We start from the raw sequence: 18,046 nt of genomic DNA, 5'->3' as shown, positions 1-18,046 counted from the left end.
GGATTCCTTCATATAATGCTAGACAGAACAATTCTCAGTAACTTCTTAGCGTTGTGTGTATTCAACTCACAGGGTTGAACCTTTCTTTAGAGAGAGCAGATTTGAAACTCTCTTTTTGTGGAATTTGCGGTTGGAGATTTCAAGCGATTTGAGGCCAATGGTAGAAAGGGAAATATCTCCATTTAAAAACTAGACAGAATCATTCTGAGAAACTACTTTGTGATGTGTGCATCCACCTGACAGAGTTTAACCTTTCTTTTCATAGAGCAGTTTGAAAACACTCTGTTTGAAAAGTCTGCAAGTGGATATTTGGAACTCTACGAGGCCTTCGTTGGAAACGGGATTTCTTCATATAATGCAAGACAGAAGAATTCTCAGTAACTTCCTTGTGTTGTGTGTCTTCAGCTCACAGAGTTTAACCTTTCTTTAGACAGAGCATATTTGAAACTCTCTTTTTGTGGAATTTGCAATTGGAGATTTCAAGCGATTTCAGGCCAATGGTAGAAAAGGAAATATCTTCGTTTAAAAACTAGACAGAATCATTTTCAGAAACTAGTTTGTGATGTGTGCCTTCAACTGACAGAGTTTAACGTTTCTTTTCACAGAGCAGTTTGGAAGCACTCTCTTTGTAAAGTCTGCAAGTGGACACTTGGACCTCTTTGAGGCCTTCGTTGGAAGGGGTATTTCTTCACAAAATGCTAGACAGAGGAATTCTCAGTAACTTTTTTGTGTGTGTGTATTCAACTCACAGAGTTGAACCTTCCTTTAGACAGAGTAGATTTGAAACACTCTTTTTGTTTAATTTACATGTGGAGATTTCAAGCGAATTGAGGCCAATGACAGAAAAGGAAATATCTTCTTTTAAAAAGTAGACAGAATCATTCTCTGAAACAACTTAATGATTTGTGCGTTCAGCCCACAGAGTTTAACATTTCTTTTCATAGAGCAGTTTGAAAACACTCTGTTTGTAAAGTCTGCCAGGGGATATTTGGGCCTTTACCAGGCCTTCGTTGGAAACGGGATTTCTTCATACAATGCAAGACAGAAGACTTCTCAGTAACTTCCTTGTGTTGTGTGTATTCAGCTCACAGAGTTGAACCTTTCTTTAGACAGAGCATATTTGATACATTCTTTTTTTAGAATTTGCAATTGGAGATTTCAAGCGATTTCAGGCCAATGGTAGAAAAGGAAATATCTTCGTATAAAAACTAGACAGACTCATTCTCTGAAACAACTTAAAGATATGTGCGTTCAGCTCACAGAGTTTAACCTTACTTTTCATAGAGCAGTTAGGAAACACTCTGTTTGTAAAGTCTGGAAGCGGATATTTGGACCTCTTTCAGGCCTTCGTTGGAAACGGGATTCCTTCATATAATGCTAGACAGAACAATTCTCAGTAACTTCTTAGCGTTGTGTGTATTCAACTCACAGGGTTGAACCTTTCTTTAGAGAGAGCAGATTTGAAACTCTCTTTTTGTGGAATTTGCGGTTGGAGATTTCAAGCGATTTGAGGCCAATGGTAGAAAGGGAAATATCTCCATTTAAAAACTAGACAGAATCATTCTGAGAAACTACTTTGTGATGTGTGCATCCACCTGACAGAGTTTAACCTTTCTTTTCATAGAGCAGTTTGAAAACACTCTGTTTGAAAAGTCTGCAAGTGGATATTTGGAACTCTACGAGGCCTTCGTTGGAAACGGGATTTCTTCATATAATGCAAGACAGAAGAATTCTCAGTAACTTCCTTGTGTTGTGTGTCTTCAGCTCACAGAGTTTAACCTTTCTTTAGACAGAGCATATTTGAAACTCTCTTTTTGTGGAATTTGCAATTGGAGATTTCAAGCGATTTCAGGCCAATGGTAGAAAAGGAAATATCTTCGTTTAAAAACTAGACAGAATCATTTTCAGAAACTAGTTTGTGATGTGTGCCTTCAACTGACAGAGTTTAACGTTTCTTTTCACAGAGCAGTTTGGAAGCACTCTCTTTGTAAAGTCTGCAAGTGGACACTTGGACCTCTTTGAGGCCTTCGTTGGAAGGGGTATTTCTTCACAAAATGCTAGACAGAGGAATTCTCAGTAACTTTTTTGTGTGTGTGTATTCAACTCACAGAGTTGAACCTTCCTTTAGACAGAGTAGATTTGAAACACTCTTTTTGTTTAATTTACATGTGGAGATTTCAAGCGAATTGAGGCCAATGACAGAAAAGGAAATATCTTCTTTTAAAAAGTAGACAGAATCATTCTCTGAAACAACTTAATGATTTGTGCGTTCAGCCCACAGAGTTTAACATTTCTTTTCATAGAGCAGTTTGAAAACACTCTGTTTGTAAAGTCTGCCAGGGGATATTTGGGCCTTTACCAGGCCTTCGTTGGAAACGGGATTTCTTCATACAATGCAAGACAGAAGACTTCTCAGTAACTTCCTTGTGTTGTGTGTATTCAGCTCACAGAGTTGAACCTTTCTTTAGACAGAGCATATTTGATACATTCTTTTTTTAGAATTTGCAATTGGAGATTTCAAGCGATTTCAGGCCAATGGTAGAAAAGGAAATATCTTCGTATAAAAACTAGACAGACTCATTCTCTGAAACAACTTAAAGATATGTGCGTTCAGCTCACAGAGTTTAACCTTACTTTTCATAGAGCAGTTAGGAAACACTCTGTTTGTAAAGTCTGGAAGCGGATATTTGGACCTCTTTCAGGCCTTCGTTGGAAACGGGATTCCTTCATATAATGCTAGACAGAACAATTCTCAGTAACTTCTTAGCGTTGTGTGTATTCAACTCACAGGGTTGAACCTTTCTTTAGAGAGAGCAGATTTGAAACTCTCTTTTTGTGGAATTTACAGTTGGAGATTTCAAGAGATTTGAGGCCAATGGTAGAAAGGGAAATATCTCCGTTTAAAAACTAGACAGAATCATTCTGAGAAACTACTTTGTGATGTGTGCATCCACCTGACAGAGTTTAACCTTTCTTTTCATAGAGCAGTTTGAAAACACTCTGTTTGAAAAGTCTGCAAGTGGATATTTGGAACTCTACGAGGCCTTCGTTGGAAACGGGATTTCTTCATATAATGCAAGACAGAAGAATTCTCAGTAACTTCCTTGTGTTGTGTGTCTTCAGCTCACAGAGTTTAACTTTTCTTTAGACAGAGCATATTTGAAACTCTCTTTTTGTGGAATTTGCAATTGGAGATTTCAAGCGATTTCAGGCCAATGGTAGAAAAGGAAATATCTTCGTTTAAAAACCAGACAGAATCATTCTCTGAAACAACGTAATGACTTGTGCGTTCAGCTCACAGGGTTTAACCTTTCTTTTCATAGAGCTGTTTGAAAACACTCTGTTTGTTAAGTCTGCAAGTGGATATTTGGACCTCTTTGAAGCCTTCTTTGGAAGCGGGATTTCTACATAAAATGCTAGACAGTAGAATTCTCAGTAACTTCCTTGTGTGTGTGTATTAAACTCACAGAGTTGAACCTTACTTTAGACAGTGTTGATTTGATGCACTCTTTTCGTGGAATTTACATGTGGAGATTTCAAGCGAATTGAGGTCAATGACAGAAAACGAAATATCACTGTTTAAAAACTAGTCAGAATCATTCTCAGAAACTACTTTGTGATGTGTGCATCCACCTGACAAAGTTGAACCTTTCTTTTCATGGAGCAGTTTGAAAACACTCTGTTTGTAAAGTCTGCAAGTGGATATTTGGACGTCTTGGAGGCCTTCGTTGGAAACGGGGTTTCTTCATATAATGCTAGACAGAAGAATTCCCAGTAACTTCTTTGTGTGTGTGTATTCAACTCACAGAGTTGGACCTTCCTTTAGACAGAGTAGATTTGAAACACTCTTTTTGTTTAACGTACATGTGGAGAATTCAAGCGAATTGAGGCCAATGACAGAAAAGGAAATATCTTCGTTTAAAAACTAGACAGAATCATTCTCTGAAACAACTTAATGATTTGTGCGTTCAGCTCACAGAGCTTAAACTTTCTTTTCATAGAGCAGTTTGAAAAGACTCTCTTTGTAAAGTCTGCCAGTGGATATTTGGGCCTTTACGAGGCCTTCTTTGGAAACGGGATATCTTCATATAATGCAAGACAGAAGATTTCTCAGTAACTTCCTTGAGTTGTGTGTATTCAGATCACAGAGTTTAACCATTCTTTAGACAGAGCATATTTGTAACATTCTTTTTTTGGAATTTGCAATTGGAGATTTCAAGCGATTTCAGGCCAATGGTAGAAAAGGAAATATCTTCGTTTAAAAACTAGACAGAATCATTTTCAGAAACTAGTTTGTGATGTGTGCCTTCAACTGACAGAGTCTAACGTTTCTTTTCACAGAGCAGTTTGGAAGCACTCTCTTTGTAAAGTCTGCAAGTGGATATTTGGACCTCTTTGAGGCCTTCGTTGGAAGGGGTATTTCTTCATAAAATGCTAGACAGAAGAATTCTCAGTAACTTTTGTGTGTGTGTGTATTCAACTCACAGAGTTGAACCTTCCTTTAGACAGAGTAGATTTGAAACACTCTTTTTGTTTAATTTACATGTGGAGATTTCAAGCGAATTGAGGCCAATGACAGAAAAGGAAATATCTTCTTTTAAAAAGGAGACAGAATCATTCTCTGAAACAACTTAATGATTTGTGCGTTCAGCTCACAGAGTTTAACATTTCTTTTCATAGAGCAGTTTGAAAACACTCTGTTTGTAAAGTCTGCAAGTGGATATTCGGGCCTTTACCAGGCCTTCGTTGGATACGGGATTTCTTCATATAATGCAAGACAGAAGATTTCCCAGTAACTTCCTTGTGTTGTGTGTATTCAGCTCACAGAGTTGAACCTTTCTTTAGACAGAGCATATTTGATACATTCTTTTTTTAGAATTTGCAATTGGAGATTTCAAGCGATTTCAGGCCAATGGTAGAAAAGGAAATATCTTCGTATAAAAACTAGACAGACTCATTCTCTGAAACAACTTAAAGATATGTGCGTTCAGCTCACAGAGTTTAACCTTACTTTTCATAGAGCAGTTAGGAAACACTCTGTTTGTAAAGGCTGGAAGCGGATATTTGGACCTCTTTCAGGCCTTCGTTGGAAACGGGATTCCTTCATATAATGCTAGACAGAACAATTCTCAGTAACTTCTTAGCGTTGTGTGTATTCAACTCACAGGGTTGAACCTTTCTTTAGAGAGAGCAGATTTGAAACTCTCTTTTTGTGGAATTTGCGGTTGGAGATTTCAAGCGATTTGAGGCCAATGGTAGAAAGGGAAATATCTCCATTTAAAAACTAGACAGAATCATTCTGAGAAACTACTTTGTGATGTGTGCATCCACCTGACAGAGTTTAACCTTTCTTTTCATAGAGCAGTTTGAAAACACTCTGTTTGAAAAGTCTGCAAGTGGATATTTGGAACTCTACGAGGCCTTCGTTGGAAACGGGATTTCTTCATATAATGCAAGACAGAAGAATTCTCAGTAACTTCCTTGTGTTGTGTGTCTTCAGCTCACAGAGTTTAACCTTTCTTTAGACAGAGCATATTTGAAACTCTCTTTTTGTGGAATTTGCAATTGGAGATTTCAAGCGATTTCAGGCCAATGGTAGAAAAGGAAATATCTTCGTTTAAAAACTAGACAGAATCATTTTCAGAAACTAGTTTGTGATGTGTGCCTTCAACTGACAGAGTTTAACGTTTCTTTTCACAGAGCAGTTTGGAAGCACTCTCTTTGTAAAGTCTGCAAGTGGACACTTGGACCTCTTTGAGGCCTTCGTTGGAAGGGGTATTTCTTCACAAAATGCTAGACAGAGGAATTCTCAGTAACTTTTTTGTGTGTGTGTATTCAACTCACAGAGTTGAACCTTCCTTTAGACAGAGTAGATTTGAAACACTCTTTTTGTTTAATTTACATGTGGAGATTTCAAGCGAATTGAGGCCAATGACAGAAAAGGAAATATCTTCTTTTAAAAAGTAGACAGAATCATTCTCTGAAACAACTTAATGATTTGTGCGTTCAGCCCACAGAGTTTAACATTTCTTTTCATAGAGCAGTTTGAAAACACTCTGTTTGTAAAGTCTGCCAGGGGATATTTGGGCCTTTACCAGGCCTTCGTTGGAAACGGGATTTCTTCATACAATGCAAGACAGAAGACTTCTCAGTAACTTCCTTGTGTTGTGTGTATTCAGCTCACAGAGTTGAACCTTTCTTTAGACAGAGCATATTTGATACATTCTTTTTTTAGAATTTGCAATTGGAGATTTCAAGCGATTTCAGGCCAATGGTAGAAAAGGAAATATCTTCGTATAAAAACTAGACAGACTCATTCTCTGAAACAACTTAAAGATATGTGCGTTCAGCTCACAGAGTTTAACCTTACTTTTCATAGAGCAGTTAGGAAACACTCTGTTTGTAAAGTCTGGAAGCGGATATTTGGACCTCTTTCAGGCCTTCGTTGGAAACGGGATTCCTTCATATAATGCTAGACAGAACAATTCTCAGTAACTTCTTAGCGTTGTGTGTATTCAACTCACAGGGTTGAACCTTTCTTTAGAGAGAGCAGATTTGAAACTCTCTTTTTGTGGAATTTGCGGTTGGAGATTTCAAGCGATTTGAGGCCAATGGTAGAAAGGGAAATATCTCCATTTAAAAACTAGACAGAATCATTCTGAGAAACTACTTTGTGATGTGTGCATCCACCTGACAGAGTTTAACCTTTCTTTTCATAGAGCAGTTTGAAAACACTCTGTTTGAAAAGTCTGCAAGTGGATATTTGGGACTCTACGAGGCCTTCGTTGGAAACGGGATTTCTTCATATAATGCAAGACAGAAGAATTCTCAGTAACTTCCTTGTGTTGTGTGTCTTCAGCTCACAGAGTTTAACCTTTCTTTAGACAGAGCATATTTGAAACTCTCTTTTTGTGGAATTTGCAATTGGAGATTTCAAGCGATTTCAGGCCAATGGTAGAAAAGGAAATATCTTCGTTTAAAAACTAGACAGAATCATTTTCAGAAACTAGTTTGTGATGTGTGCCTTCAACTGACAGAGTTTAACGTTTCTTTTCACAGAGCAGTTTGGAAGCACTCTCTTTGTAAAGTCTGCAAGTGGACACTTGGACCTCTTTGAGGCCTTCGTTGGAAGGGGTATTTCTTCACAAAATGCTAGACAGAGGAATTCTCAGTAACTTTTTTGTGTGTGTGTATTCAACTCACAGAGTTGAACCTTCCTTTAGACAGAGTAGATTTGAAACACTCTTTTTGTTTAATTTACATGTGGAGATTTCAAGCGAATTGAGGCCAATGACAGAAAAGGAAATATCTTCTTTTAAAAAGTAGACAGAATCATTCTCTGAAACAACTTAATGATTTGTGCGTTCAGCCCACAGAGTTTAACATTTCTTTTCATAGAGCAGTTTGAAAACACTCTGTTTGTAAAGTCTGCCAGGGGATATTTGGGCCTTTACCAGGCCTTCGTTGGAAACGGGATTTCTTCATACAATGCAAGACAGAAGACTTCTCAGTAACTTCCTTGTGTTGTGTGTATTCAGCTCACAGAGTTGAACCTTTCTTTAGACAGAGCATATTTGATACATTCTTTTTTTAGAATTTGCAATTGGAGATTTCAAGCGATTTCAGGCCAATGGTAGAAAAGGAAATATCTTCGTATAAAAACTAGACAGACTCATTCTCTGAAACAACTTAAAGATATGTGCGTTCAGCTCACAGAGTTTAACCTTACTTTTCATAGAGCAGTTAGGAAACACTCTGTTTGTAAAGTCTGGAAGCGGATATTTGGACCTCTTTCAGGCCTTCGTTGGAAACGGGATTCCTTCATATAATGCTAGACAGAACAATTCTCAGTAACTTCTTAGCGTTGTGTGTATTCAACTCACAGGGTTGAACCTTTCTTTAGAGAGAGCAGATTTGAAACTCTCTTTTTGTGGAATTTACAGTTGGAGATTTCAAGCGATTTGAGGCCAATGGTAGAAAGGGAAATATCTCCGTTTAAAAACTAGACAGAATCATTCTGAGAAACTACTTTGTGATGTGTGCATCCACCTGACAGAGTTTAACCTTTCTTTTCATAGAGCAGTTTGAAAACACTCTGTTTGAAAAGTCTGCAAGTGGATATTTGGAACTCTACGAGGCCTTCGTTGGAAACGGGATTTCTTCATATAATGCAAGACAGAAGAATTCTCAGTAACTTCCTTGTGTTGTGTGTCTTCAGCTCACAGAGTTTAACTTTTCTTTAGACAGAGCATATTTGAAACTCTCTTTTTGTGGAATTTGCAATTGGAGATTTCAAGCGATTTCAGGCCAATGGTAGAAAAGGAAATATCTTCGTTTAAAAACCAGACAGAATCATTCTCTGAAACAACGTAATGACTTGTGCGTTCAGCTCACAGGGTTTAACCTTTCTTTTCATAGAGCTGTTTGAAAACACTCTGTTTGTTAAGTCTGCAAGTGGATATTTGGACCTCTTTGAAGCCTTCTTTGGAAGCGGGATTTCTACATAAAATGCTAGACAGTAGAATTCTCAGTAACTTCCTTGTGTGTGTGTATTAAACTCACAGAGTTGAACCTTACTTTAGACAGTGTTGATTTGATGCACTCTTTTCGTGGAATTTACATGTGGAGATTTCAAGCGAATTGAGGTCAATGACAGAAAACGAAATATCACTGTTTAAAAACTAGTCAGAATCATTCTCAGAAACTACTTTGTGATGTGTGCATCCACCTGACAAAGTTGAACCTTTCTTTTCATGGAGCAGTTTGAAAACACTCTGTTTGTAAAGTCTGCAAGTGGATATTTGGACGTCTTTGAGGCCTTCGTTGGAAACGGGGTTTCTTCATATAATGCTAGACAGAAGAATTCCCAGTAACTTCTTTGTGTGTGTGTATTCAACTCACAGAGTTGGACCTTCCTTTAGACAGAGTAGATTTGAAACACTCTTTTTGTTTAACGTACATGTGGAGAATTCAAGCGAATTGAGGCCAATGACAGAAAAGGAAATATCTTCGTTTAAAAACTAGACAGAATCATTCTCTGAAACAACTTAATGATTTGTGCGTTCAGCTCACAGAGCTTAAACTTTCTTTTCATAGAGCAGTTTGAAAAGACTCTCTTTGTAAAGTCTGCCAGTGGATATTTGGGCCTTTACGAGGCCTTCTTTGGAAACGGGATATCTTCATATAATGCAAGACAGAAGATTTCTCAGTAACTTCCTTGAGTTGTGTGTATTCAGATCACAGAGTTTAACCATTCTTTAGACAGAGCATATTTGTAACATTCTTTTTTTGGAATTTGCAATTGGAGATTTCAAGCGATTTCAGGCCAATGGTAGAAAAGGAAATATCTTCGTTTAAAAACTAGACAGAATCATTTTCAGAAACTAGTTTGTGATGTGTGCCTTCAACTGACAGAGTCTAACGTTTCTTTTCACAGAGCAGTTTGGAAGCACTCTCTTTGTAAAGTCTGCAAGTGGATATTTGGACCTCTTTGAGGCCTTCGTTGGAAGGGGTATTTCTTCATAAAATGCTAGACAGAAGAATTCTCAGTAACTTTTGTGTGTGTGTGTATTCAACTCACAGAGTTGAACCTTCCTTTAGACAGAGTAGATTTGAAACACTCTTTTTGTTTAATTTACATGTGGAGATTTCAAGCGAATTGAGGCCAATGACAGAAAAGGAAATATCTTCTTTTAAAAAGGAGACAGAATCATTCTCTGAAACAACTTAATGATTTGTGCGTTCAGCTCACAGAGTTTAACATTTCTTTTCATAGAGCAGTTTGAAAACACTCTGTTTGTAAAGTCTGCAAGTGGATATTCGGGCCTTTACCAGGCCTTCGTTGGATACGGGATTTCTTCATATAATGCAAGACAGAAGATTTCCCAGTAACTTCCTTGTGTTGTGTGTATTCAGCTCACAGAGTTGAACCTTTCTTTAGACAGAGCATATTTGATACATTCTTTTTTTAGAATTTGCAATTGGAGATTTCAAGCGATTTCAGGCCAATGGTAGAAAAGGAAATATCTTCGTATAAAAACTAGACAGACTCATTCTCTGAAACAACTTAAAGATATGTGCGTTCAGCTCACAGAGTTTAACCTTACTTTTCATAGAGCAGTTAGGAAACACTCTGTTTGTAAAGGCTGGAAGCGGATATTTGGACCTCTTTCAGGCCTTCGTTGGAAACGGGATTCCTTCATATAATGCTAGACAGAACAATTCTCAGTAACTTCTTAGCGTTGTGTGTATTCAACTCACAGGGTTGAACCTTTCTTTAGAGAGAGCAGATTTGAAACTCTCTTTTTGTGGAATTTGCGGTTGGAGATTTCAAGCGATTTGAGGCCAATGGTAGAAAGGGAAATATCTCCATTTAAAAACTAGACAGAATCATTCTGAGAAACTACTTTGTGATGTGTGCATCCACCTGACAGAGTTTAACCTTTCTTTTCATAGAGCAGTTTGAAAACACTCTGTTTGAAAAGTCTGCAAGTGGATATTTGGAACTCTACGAGGCCTTCGTTGGAAACGGGATTTCTTCATATAATGCAAGACAGAAGAATTCTCAGTAACTTCCTTGTGTTGTGTGTCTTCAGCTCACAGAGTTTAACCTTTCTTTAGACAGAGCATATTTGAAACTCTCTTTTTGTGGAATTTGCAATTGGAGATTTCAAGCGATTTCAGGCCAATGGTAGAAAAGGAAATATCTTCGTTTAAAAACTAGACAGAATCATTTTCAGAAACTAGTTTGTGATGTGTGCCTTCAACTGACAGAGTTTAACGTTTCTTTTCACAGAGCAGTTTGGAAGCACTCTCTTTGTAAAGTCTGCAAGTGGACACTTGGACCTCTTTGAGGCCTTCGTTGGAAGGGGTATTTCTTCACAAAATGCTAGACAGAGGAATTCTCAGTAACTTTTTTGTGTGTGTGTATTCAACTCACAGAGTTGAACCTTCCTTTAGACAGAGTAGATTTGAAACACTCTTTTTGTTTAATTTACATGTGGAGATTTCAAGCGAATTGAGGCCAATGACAGAAAAGGAAATATCTTCTTTTAAAAAGTAGACAGAATCATTCTCTGAAACAACTTAATGATTTGTGCGTTCAGCCCACAGAGTTTAACATTTCTTTTCATAGAGCAGTTTGAAAACACTCTGTTTGTAAAGTCTGCCAGGGGATATTTGGGCCTTTACCAGGCCTTCGTTGGAAACGGGATTTCTTCATACAATGCAAGACAGAAGACTTCTCAGTAACTTCCTTGTGTTGTGTGTATTCAGCTCACAGAGTTGAACCTTTCTTTAGACAGAGCATATTTGATACATTCTTTTTTTAGAATTTGCAATTGGAGATTTCAAGCGATTTCAGGCCAATGGTAGAAAAGGAAATATCTTCGTATAAAAACTAGACAGACTCATTCTCTGAAACAACTTAAAGATATGTGCGTTCAGCTCACAGAGTTTAACCTTACTTTTCATAGAGCAGTTAGGAAACACTCTGTTTGTAAAGTCTGGAAGCGGATATTTGGACCTCTTTCAGGCCTTCGTTGGAAACGGGATTCCTTCATATAATGCTAGACAGAACAATTCTCAGTAACTTCTTAGCGTTGTGTGTATTCAACTCACAGGGTTGAACCTTTCTTTAGAGAGAGCAGATTTGAAACTCTCTTTTTGTGGAATTTGCGGTTGGAGATTTCAAGCGATTTGAGGCCAATGGTAGAAAGGGAAATATCTCCATTTAAAAACTAGACAGAATCATTCTGAGAAACTACTTTGTGATGTGTGCATCCACCTGACAGAGTTTAACCTTTCTTTTCATAGAGCAGTTTGAAAACACTCTGTTTGAAAAGTCTGCAAGTGGATATTTGGAACTCTACGAGGCCTTCGTTGGAAACGGGATTTCTTCATATAATGCAAGACAGAAGAATTCTCAGTAACTTCCTTGTGTTGTGTGTCTTCAGCTCACAGAGTTTAACCTTTCTTTAGACAGAGCATATTTGAAACTCTCTTTTTGTGGAATTTGCAATTGGAGATTTCAAGCGATTTCAGGCCAATGGTAGAAAAGGAAATATCTTCGTTTAAAAACTAGACAGAATCATTTTCAGAAACTAGTTTGTGATGTGTGCCTTCAACTGACAGAGTTTAACGTTTCTTTTCACAGAGCAGTTTGGAAGCACTCTCTTTGTAAAGTCTGCAAGTGGACACTTGGACCTCTTTGAGGCCTTCGTTGGAAGGGGTATTTCTTCACAAAATGCTAGACAGAGGAATTCTCAGTAACTTTTTTGTGTGTGTGTATTCAACTCACAGAGTTGAACCTTCCTTTAGACAGAGTAGATTTGAAACACTCTTTTTGTTTAATTTACATGTGGAGATTTCAAGCGAATTGAGGCCAATGACAGAAAAGGAAATATCTTCTTTTAAAAAGTAGACAGAATCATTCTCTGAAACAACTTAATGATTTGTGCGTTCAGCCCACAGAGTTTAACATTTCTTTTCATAGAGCAGTTTGAAAACACTCTGTTTGTAAAGTCTGCCAGGGGATATTTGGGCCTTTACCAGGCCTTCGTTGGAAACGGGATTTCTTCATACAATGCAAGACAGAAGACTTCTCAGTAACTTCCTTGTGTTGTGTGTATTCAGCTCACAGAGTTGAACCTTTCTTTAGACAGAGCATATTTGATACATTCTTTTTTTAGAATTTGCAATTGGAGATTTCAAGCGATTTCAGGCCAATGGTAGAAAAGGAAATATCTTCGTATAAAAACTAGACAGACTCATTCTCTGAAACAACTTAAAGATATGTGCGTTCAGCTCACAGAGTTTAACCTTACTTTTCATAGAGCAGTTAGGAAACACTCTGTTTGTAAAGTCTGGAAGCGGATATTTGGACCTCTTTCAGGCCTTCGTTGGAAACGGGATTCCTTCATATAATGCTAGACAGAACAATTCTCAGTAACTTCTTAGCGTTGTGTGTATTCAACTCACAGGGTTGAACCTTTCTTTAGAGAGAGCAGATTTGAAACTCTCTTTTTGTGGAATTTACAGTTGGAGATTTCAAGCGATTTGAGGCCAATGGTAGAAAGGGAAATATCTCCATTTAAAAACTAGACAGAATCATTCTGAGAAACTACTTTGTGATGTGTGCATCCACCTGACAGAGTTTAACCTTTCTTTTCATAGAGCAGTTTGAAAACACTCTGTTTGAAAAGTCTGCAAGTGGATATTTGGAACTCTACGAGGCCTTCGTTGGAAACGGGATTTCTTCATATAATGCAAGACAGAAGAATTCTCAGTAACTTCCTTGTGTTGTGTGTCTTCAGCTCACAGAGTTTAACTTTTCTTTAGACAGAGCATATTTGAAACTCTCTTTTTGTGGAATTTGCAATTGGAGATTTCAAGCGATTTCAGGCCAATGGTAGAAAAGGAAATATCTTCGTTTAAAAACCAGACAGAATCATTCTCTGAAACAACGTAATGACTTGTGCGTTCAGCTCACAGGGTTTAACCTTTCTTTTCATAGAGCTGTTTGAAAACACTCTGTTTGTTAAGTCTGCAAGTGGATATTTGGACCTCTTTGAAGCCTTCTTTGGAAGCGGGATTTCTACATAAAATGCTAGACAGTAGAATTCTCAGTAACTTCCTTGTGTGTGTGTATTAAACTCACAGAGTTGAACCTTACTTTAGACAGTGTTGATTTGATGCACTCTTTTCGTGGAATTTACATGTGGAGATTTCAAGCGAATTGAGGTCAATGACAGAAAACGAAATATCACTGTTTAAAAACTAGTCAGAATCATTCTCAGAAACTACTTTGTGATGTGTGCATCCACCTGACAAAGTTGAACCTTTCTTTTCATGGAGCAGTTTGAAAACACTCTGTTTGTAAAGTCTGCAAGTGGATATTTGGACGTCTTTGAGGCCTTCGTTGGAAACGGGGTTTCTTCATATAATGCTAGACAGAAGAATTCCCAGTAACTTCTTTGTGTGTGTGTATTCAACTCACAGAGTTGGACCTTCCTTTAGACAGAGTAGATTTGAAACACTCTTTTTGTTTAACGTACATGTGGAGAATTCAAGCGAATTGAGGCCAATGACAGAAAAGGAAATATCTTCGTTTAAAAACTAGACAGAATCATTCTCTGAAACAACTTAATGATTTGTGCGTTCAGCTCACAGAGCTTAAACTTTCTTTTCATAGAGCAGTTTGAAAAGACTCTCTTTGTAAAGTCTGCCAGTGGATATTTGGGCCTTTACGAGGCCTTCTTTGGAAACGGGATATCTTCATATAATGCAAGACAGAAGATTTCTCAGTAACTTCCTTGTGTTGTGTGTATTCAGATCACAGAGTTTAACCATTCTTTAGACAGAGCATATTTGTAACATTCTTTTTTTGGAATTTGCAATTGGAGATTTCAAGCGATTTCAGGCCAATGGTAGAAAAGGAAATATCTTCGTTTAAAAACTAGACAGAATCATTTTCAGAAACTAGTTTGTGATGTGTGCCTTCAACTGACAGAGTCTAACGTTTCTTTTCACAGAGCAGTTTGGAAGCACTCTCTTTGTAAAGTCTGCAAGTGGATATTTGGACCTCTTTGAGGCCTTCGTTGGAAGGGGTATTTCTTCATAAAATGCTAGACAGAAGAATTCTCAGTAACTTTTGTGTGTGTGTGTATTCAACTCACAGAGTTGAACCTTCCTTTAGACAGAGTAGATTTGAAACACTCTTTTTGTTTAATTTACATGTGGAGATTTCAAGCGAATTGAGGCCAATGACAGAAAAGGAAATATCTTCTTTTAAAAAGGAGACAGAATCATTCTCTGAAACAACTTAATGATTTGTGCGTTCAGCTCACAGAGTTTAACATTTCTTTTCATAGAGCAGTTTGAAAACACTCTGTTTGTAAAGTCTGCAAGTGGATATTCGGGCCTTTACCAGGCCTTCGTTGGATACGGGATTTCTTCATATAATGCAAGACAGAAGATTTCCCAGTAACTTCCTTGTGTTGTGTGTATTCAGCTCACAGAGTTGAACCTTTCTTTAGACAGAGCATATTTGATACATTCTTTTTTTAGAATTTGCAATTGGAGATTTCAAGCGATTTCAGGCCAATGGTAGAAAAGGAAATATCTTCGTATAAAAACTAGACAGACTCATTCTCTGAAACAACTTAAAGATATGTGCGTTCAGCTCACAGAGTTTAACCTTACTTTTCATAGAGCAGTTAGGAAACACTCTGTTTGTAAAGGCTGGAAGCGGATATTTGGACCTCTTTCAGGCCTTCGTTGGAAACGGGATTCCTTCATATAATGCTAGACAGAACAATTCTCAGTAACTTCTTAGCGTTGTGTGTATTCAACTCACAGGGTTGAACCTTTCTTTAGAGAGAGCAGATTTGAAACTCTCTTTTTGTGGAATTTGCGGTTGGAGATTTCAAGCGATTTGAGGCCAATGGTAGAAAGGGAAATATCTCCATTTAAAAACTAGACAGAATCATTCTGAGAAACTACTTTGTGATGTGTGCATCCACCTGACAGAGTTTAACCTTTCTTTTCATAGAGCAGTTTGAAAACACTCTGTTTGAAAAGTCTGCAAGTGGATATTTGGAACTCTACGAGGCCTTCGTTGGAAACGGGATTTCTTCATATAATGCAAGACAGAAGAATTCTCAGTAACTTCCTTGTGTTGTGTGTCTTCAGCTCACAGAGTTTAACCTTTCTTTAGACAGAGCATATTTGAAACTCTCTTTTTGTGGAATTTGCAATTGGAGATTTCAAGCGATTTCAGGCCAATGGTAGAAAAGGAAATATCTTCGTTTAAAAACTAGACAGAATCATTTTCAGAAACTAGTTTGTGATGTGTGCCTTCAACTGACAGAGTTTAACGTTTCTTTTCACAGAGCAGTTTGGAAGCACTCTCTTTGTAAAGTCTGCAAGTGGACACTTGGACCTCTTTGAGGCCTTCGTTGGAAGGGGTATTTCTTCACAAAATGCTAGACAGAGGAATTCTCAGTAACTTTTTTGTGTGTGTGTATTCAACTCACAGAGTTGAACCTTCCTTTAGACAGAGTAGATTTGAAACACTCTTTTTGTTTAATTTACATGTGGAGATTTCAAGCGAATTGAGGCCAATGACAGAAAAGGAAATATCTTCTTTTAAAAAGTAGACAGAATCATTCTCTGAAACAACTTAATGATTTGTGCGTTCAGCCCACAGAGTTTAACATTTCTTTTCATAGAGCAGTTTGAAAACACTCTGTTTGTAAAGTCTGCCAGGGGATATTTGGGCCTTTACCAGGCCTTCGTTGGAAACGGGATTTCTTCATACAATGCAAGACAGAAGACTTCTCAGTAACTTCCTTGTGTTGTGTGTATTCAGCTCACAGAGTTGAACCTTTCTTTAGACAGAGCATATTTGATACATTCTTTTTTTAGAATTTGCAATTGGAGATTTCAAGCGATTTCAGGCCAATGGTAGAAAAGGAAATATCTTCGTATAAAAACTAGACAGACTCATTCTCTGAAACAACTTAAAGATATGTGCGTTCAGCTCACAGAGTTTAACCTTACTTTTCATAGAGCAGTTAGGAAACACTCTGTTTGTAAAGTCTGGAAGCGGATATTTGGACCTCTTTCAGGCCTTCGTTGGAAACGGGATTCCTTCATATAATGCTAGACAGAACAATTCTCAGTAACTTCTTAGCGTTGTGTGTATTCAACTCACAGGGTTGAACCTTTCTTTAGAGAGAGCAGATTTGAAACTCTCTTTTTGTGGAATTTGCGGTTGGAGATTTCAAGCGATTTGAGGCCAATGGTAGAAAGGGAAATATCTCCATTTAAAAACTAGACAGAATCATTCTGAGAAACTACTTTGTGATGTGTGCATCCACCTGACAGAGTTTAACCTTTCTTTTCATAGAGCAGTTTGAAAACACTCTGTTTGAAAAGTCTGCAAGTGGATATTTGGAACTCTACGAGGCCTTCGTTGGAAACGGGATTTCTTCATATAATGCAAGACAGAAGAATTCTCAGTAACTTCCTTGTGTTGTGTGTCTTCAGCTCACAGAGTTTAACCTTTCTTTAGACAGAGCATATTTGAAACTCTCTTTTTGTGGAATTTGCAATTGGAGATTTCAAGCGATTTCAGGCCAATGGTAGAAAAGGAAATATCTTCGTTTAAAAACTAGACAGAATCATTTTCAGAAACTAGTTTGTGATGTGTGCCTTCAACTGACAGAGTTTAACGTTTCTTTTCACAGAGCAGTTTGGAAGCACTCTCTTTGTAAAGTCTGCAAGTGGACACTTGGACCTCTTTGAGGCCTTCGTTGGAAGGGGTATTTCTTCACAAAATGCTAGACAGAGGAATTCTCAGTAACTTTTTTGTGTGTGTGTATTCAACTCACAGAGTTGAACCTTCCTTTAGACAGAGTAGATTTGAAACACTCTTTTTGTTTAATTTACATGTGGAGATTTCAAGCGAATTGAGGCCAATGACAGAAAAGGAAATATCTTCTTTTAAAAAGTAGACAGAATCATTCTCTGAAACAACTTAATGATTTGTGCGTTCAGCCCACAGAGTTTAACATTTCTTTTCATAGAGCAGTTTGAAAACACTCTGTTTGTAAAGTCTGCCAGGGGATATTTGGGCCTTTACCAGGCCTTCGTTGGAAACGGGATTTCTTCATACAATGCAAGACAGAAGACTTCTCAGTAACTTCCTTGTGTTGTGTGTATTCAGCTCACAGAGTTGAACCTTTCTTTAGACAGAGCATATTTGATACATTCTTTTTTTAGAATTTGCAATTGGAGATTTCAAGCGATTTCAGGCCAATGGTAGAAAAGGAAATATCTTCGTATAAAAACTAGACAGACTCATTCTCTGAAACAACTTAAAGATATGTGCGTTCAGCTCACAGAGTTTAACCTTACTTTTCATAGAGCAGTTAGGAAACACTCTGTTTGTAAAGTCTGGAAGCGGATATTTGGACCTCTTTCAGGCCTTCGTTGGAAACGGGATTCCTTCATATAATGCTAGACAGAACAATTCTCAGTAACT

The sequence above is a fragment of the Pan paniscus genome, chromosome 15, assembly GCF_029289425.2.
Source record: "Pan paniscus chromosome 15, NHGRI_mPanPan1-v2.0_pri, whole genome shotgun sequence".
In the NCBI taxonomy this organism is placed as follows: domain Eukaryota; kingdom Metazoa; phylum Chordata; class Mammalia; order Primates; family Hominidae; genus Pan; species Pan paniscus.
Note: the sequence above shows the minus strand (reverse complement) of the source record.